Consider the following 6,000-nt stretch of genomic DNA (forward strand, 5'->3'; position numbering starts at 1 on the left):
CTGCCCATCTCCTCCTAACAATGCTATCTAATGGGTCTTTTAAGTCAAGAACAGGTTTTCCTGCTGGTCAAGGGCTCCGCTTACAAAGTGCCCTCGCTCCGTTTCCTGGCTCCCGCCGTGGGCCAAGATCGCTCTCATCACTCAGAAGGATCTTCAGGACCAGGACCAGGCTCCCCGTTTGCCCAGGACCTCGTCCACAAAAGGCCTACCCCTTTGTAGGCCAGCCACCAAGACAGAGAAACTCCCACTGTCCTCTGCCCCGAGCTCCCGACCCAGTGCCCAAACAGGCTATACTGGGTGGTCTCTCAGCCCTGCAGAAGGGAGGGGGAGTGGAAGAGGGCCCTGGGCACAAGCTGGGATGTGCCAGAAATAGAGAGGTCGCAGCAGAGGAGGAGCAGCCCCCGCAGAGGGTATCAGCCTTTCCAGCCTTACCAGGGGGGTGAAGGGGGTCTGAGAATGCTCCCGCTCCATTTCCTGTGTCCCGGTGCGGGCCCAGAACACTCTCCCCACTCAGGAGGGTCTTCAGGGACAGGACGCGGCTCCCCGTTCGCCCGTGGACCTCGCCAATAAAAGGCCTCTTCTCACTACTTCCAAAATACACAGAAAAATCAAGATTGTAAGAGTGAGCTAACCTGAGCCACCATTATGCCTTGCTCTTCTGACTGTGACTTAAAACCAACCCTTTGAGCACTGTAGACAAACAAGAAAACTTTCCAATTCACAGAAAATGAAAACATTTCTGAATTTTAATTTTAAAAATTCAGTTCTTCTAGCTAAAGACATAGCACACTAATAAGTCCAAGTGTCCACCAAGAATAAAGCAAGAAGTTTCATGAAAGGGAACAAAGTCTTTGATGATGCAGAATGCATAAAGTATAATAACATTCATTAACAGTATTTAGGGTAAACTTGGTGTCATAAAGATTTTTCACACAAGGTCACTTTATGAATTCTAATTAGATTGTAACAACAGCAGTAAGAACAGCAACATACCCAGAGCAAAGGATGCTTCGGTCACACTGGAGAAGCAACCACGGTTCAGACACCTCCACAGAGACTCCTGCTGCTTTCAGCTGCTCTGCTAACATGTCTCTTCCTCTCTGCCTCTCTCCCAGCACACAGACCAAGTTAGCCCAACATCTGTGTAGCTTCTTGGGATATTTAATAAGCTGTTTGCCAATTCCTCTCCACATTCAAAAGTCACAAAATCTCAGAAGTTTTAGAAAACAACAAAAATGCTAACTGTCCATGACTGAGGTTCAAAGAGCAGAATTTGGTTTCTCTCTGTGCTGACTTCCATCTAGGGCCTGGCATTCCCTGGGTGAGTACTCTGCCAGAGGTACATTTCCAATCATCTTTTCTTTTCTTTTCTTTCTTCTTCTTCTTCTTTTTTTTTAATGTTTTACTTGAGACAGGGATTTCATTCAGTTGCAAATTGACCTTGACTTGCTATCCTTCTGCCTTAGCCTCCTAAATGTCTGGGATCACAGGCCTGGACCATGGAGGTCAGCACCCACATGATCACTTACAGCTACCTGTAACTCCAGTTCCAGAGGATCTGATACCTTTTTCTGGCCTTCGGGGTATCAGACACGTTTGGGGAGGTTATGGAACATTTAGGAGGTGCAGCCTTGAGGGAGGAAGAATGTCACAGTGGACAAGATTTAAGGATTTATAGTCTTGTTCCACTTTCTGTTCATTCTCTGTTTCCTGTGCATGGCTGAGAAGTGATCTCTCAGCTTCCTGTTCTGCCGTCATGTCTTCCCCGACATTGTGGACATCTAGCTCTCTGGAATGGTAAGCCAAAATAAACTCTTCCTGGAGGTGCTTTTGCTTGTGGAATTTTATCCTAGGAACATAAAACTAATTTAAAAGTTTCAAAATTGCATTAGTTTCTAAAGGACTGGCCTAGGTTAGCAGGCAGCATAAGGGACGAGCCCTGTCATTGTGCCCACTGACACTTTATAAGCCACTAGGCTGTTCTGTCCTTTTCTCCCCCTTCACACTCTGCTAAATTTCTACTGAGAGAAATTTGTTTCTTTATTATTCCTGAGCCCTGTATAGAAAAATGAAGTATGCAACAGAAGTTCCTCGGCAATAAATAGCTAATGCTTAATACAGGGCAGGAAGGAAGGTGTTTCAGTTAATTCTCTGTTGCTGTGTTAAGACACCATGAACAAGAAAACTTTAAAAAAGAAAGCATTCAATTAGACTTAGAGATGAAGAAAGCTAGATAGAGTCCATGACTGCAGAGCAAAGGCATGGCAGCAGGGACAGGTAAGAGCCCACATCTCACATGCAAGCAGCAAACAGAGAGAGCTCACTGGGAAAGACCTCAAAGCCCATACCCCGTGATACAGCTACTCCAACAAGGCCACACCTCCCAAACAGGTACACAAATTTGGGATTAAATATGCAAACATATTTTGGATGGGGCCGTTCTCCTTCAAATCACACAGAAAGGGTTCTTGGGAGAGGTGTCACTCCTCTCAGTCACTTCATGTCCACATCCGCCCTCTGCTCAACCACGGACAGATGAGTTCTTTCAGGATTACTATCTGGCAATCCTGCCAGGCTCCTACTTTGTCTGAGGGAGGATGGAAACAGGACCTTTCAAAACATACATTGAGTTTATACAAATTATTTCCTTTTCATATTGGCTGCCAAAATTATTTGTCATTTTGATAAATATATGGCAAAAATGCTAAACTTTCCTAGTTATCAGGAATCAAAACTGTGGTAAGATTCCAGCCCATCCCAGTCAGAATGGCTAGAATCAAGAAAACAAACAGTACACGGAGAGAAAAAGAGTCTTGATACACTGCTCGGAATAGATGTAACTAGTGAGGTCATGATGGACACCAATGTGGAAGTTCTGCAAAAAATTAAGCATAGAATTACCATGTGACCCAGATGTGTGACTCGAGAGTGCACCTGAAGGAAAGATGCTAAGCCAGCATACCACAGAGATGCTCACACACCCATGCTTACTGCAGCACTGTTCCAGAGACAAGATATGGACCTGACCTAGAAGCCCATCAATAGATGGACAGATAAAGAAAACGTGCTACGTACACACAATCCAGCTTTATTCGACCATAAAAAAATGAAACTGATGAAATGTGTTGACATGCCCCTGCAAATCCAGCACTGGAGAGGGAGAAGCAGGAAGATCAAGAACCCAAGGACATCTTCCAATACAGGGTGAGGTCAAGGTTAGTTGGGGATTATGGGACTTGGTCTCAACAAAAGATCTAAAGAGGGATTAAACTTATTTTCAGGAAAATGGAAGGGGCTGGAGATCATTGTGTGATGTGGAAAAAAGACAAATCCTGCATGTTTCCCTTATTTGCAGTATCTAGATGCTTTAAAATATAAATTAGACAACTAAATAGAAGATGGGCTACGTGAACAGAGGTATTAAACTAAAGCCATGCAAAGACAGGGTGGGCATTGAGAGGCTGTGCTTAGAAATGAACGCATCATCAAAACACTGTCATGAAAACCTCTTACCTAAGAAACTAATGCAGTTCATGGTATTAATAGCTGGATAGTAAATTACCTTCAGGGTTGCTAGTTCAAGTTTCTATTGGAAAGAAATTATTTTTTTGTTCACAAACCTATTCCAAGAGACCAAACTAATGCTTTGCATGTTAAGTTCTCAATACATCTTTGTTAGTTGAATGAGTAAGAGACGGTTAGAATTGCATCGGGCATATCTGTGTGGGAGTTGCGAATAAAGAGGCAGTTAGGATGAGCTGTAAAGAGGTGTAACTGGCCTCTACCAGATGTTAATATCTTTCAAGGGGGTCAGCTTTCCTGTTAGGTGGACCTGACTCACAAGATGTTGGCGGTCAGAGTAAAGAATGGAGCAGTGCAAGCATTTTAATTGGCACACCTGAACATTACTAATTCTAAAGTTCACTTAATGTTGATGGCCTGCTCCCAGATTGCAGAGAAAGTCACTGGAGACTAAATTTTCAAAAAAAAATTAACTTGATTTCTTTGTGTGAGATGTTAATGTGCAGTGTGTTGGGGCTTTGGTCATTGTGTTCAGCATGGACCAGTGTCCTAATTGTACCAAAGGACCAGAAATAAGAATGTGAAAGAGAAGCAGTTGGTTCTCCACATCGTAACTATGGCCTGTGACAGTCAGAGTCTCTTAATTTAATCAAATAAATACCACAAAATCCACCTTTTTTCTTTTTTCTTTTCCCAGGGGTTCTGTGAGGACCAGTGGATTGCAATGGTTGTGTTGTAAAAGCCTGGACCATTTACAAGACAAACAGGAAGATCAGGACTAGAATAGCGGCTGGATGTGCTGGTGTCATGTGGGGGAATCTACACGCCACCAGGGTCAGCAGAGTGTCGATTCATGTAAGGCAAGAGCGAAGACTGATTCCACAGGACTCAGTAGCCAGTGTTGGCTTGAACGTCTAGAGTCTGACACCAGGCAGTTTATTTTAGTCATGTTTAATCACAGAAAAATTTTAAGCAAAGTTTCCAAGTGTAATTAACTCAATCCTGTGGGCGCAAGAAGGTTTAAGACGTGATTACATTGAAACACTTTTCAAAGTACATACAACCTCTTCCATAAAGATGGCTCTGTTGATGGAGAAACAATGCTCAAGATAAGGGTCTAGGGAGAATGACTGAGATAAACACAATGCCGGGGGAGCAGAAGTGGCCTGGCTATTCAGATATAGCAGAGATTGCCAGACTACTCCATCTGTCATGCGACATCTTCCATGAGGATGAGTTCTATTAACTGGGAAACGATGCTCACAACAAAGGTCTGGGGAGGAAGCCTCTGGGATAAACATAAGAATCTGGGGAATTGGGTATAGCCTACAGAGAGCACAAGTCACCAGCTACTAACCATATCCATCTCCAGCCTCCTGGCAAGAAAACAGGATAAACATCTCTTCCTTTGAAGACAGACAACCCTGCGTCTTTAACAGTCTGGTTTCCCTAGTGCTTACCTCTGAGCACAAGGACTTTTCATTCTCTATGTTGTGGCATGTCATTTTTATTTCTGCCCTAAAAGACCAAAAACCAAAAACTTAGGACAACAAAAACAGTCTGGAAGCATCTGCTGGAAAATTCATGTGTTTGACTACCCGCTGTAACGGAACTCAAAGAGCTCTCTTGTTAGGGAGTGAAGTCCTGAGTCTGCACTGGTTTTAAATCAATAACCATTCCTGAAGACAACTTGACTCTCATCTCCACTATCTCTATTTACAACGTGGGTGGAGGGCAGAGCTGCCTTCTGTAAAGCCAAGCACACCTAAGGTGAGTGGCTTCTCATCGTAACACTGTCAGTGTGTACTTGCAGGTTTGCGTTTTGCTGATATTAAAAAACTGGTCTTGTCATCAGGTCTAGCCCCCTTTCTATTATTAGAGTGCTAGGCTTATTAGATAAATTTGATGCTGATTCTTTGCATATGAAGAAACTAGTTGTGTTATTTTGGCAAGTAAAGTAAAACTGAAAGGCAAATTACTAAATTCTTTGTATACTCAGATCTCCTTAGGTGGAAAATAGCAATCACTGTGGTCAATCCTTCATGCCCAGGTTCTCGTCAGTACACATGCAGATGTAAAGAGCAGCCAACACCATGGGAGACTGTGGTAAATCTGTGATGAATAAGATGGGCTCCCATCAGCTCATATATTTGAATATTTGGTCCCCAGTTAATGGAACTGTTTGGAAAGGATTAAGAGGTGTGGCCTTGTTGGGGGAGATATGTCACTGGCGGTGGGCTTACACCAGGCCTGATGTCTGAGGATGAGGATGAAAGGCTCAGCTACTGCTCTAACGCCATGCCTGTCTGCTTCCCAACCATCATGATCTTGGGCCAACCCTCTAAAACTATAAGCAGACCTCCAATTAAATATTTTCTGTTTAAGAGTTGCCTTGGTCATTTTGTCTTTTCACAGCAATAGAACAGTGGCCAAGAGCCCTCCCATCTGGTCACTAGCCGTACACTTGCAGATGTAGAA

Source organism: Chionomys nivalis, chromosome 10 (genome assembly GCF_950005125.1).
Source record: "Chionomys nivalis chromosome 10, mChiNiv1.1, whole genome shotgun sequence".
In the NCBI taxonomy this organism is placed as follows: domain Eukaryota; kingdom Metazoa; phylum Chordata; class Mammalia; order Rodentia; family Cricetidae; genus Chionomys; species Chionomys nivalis.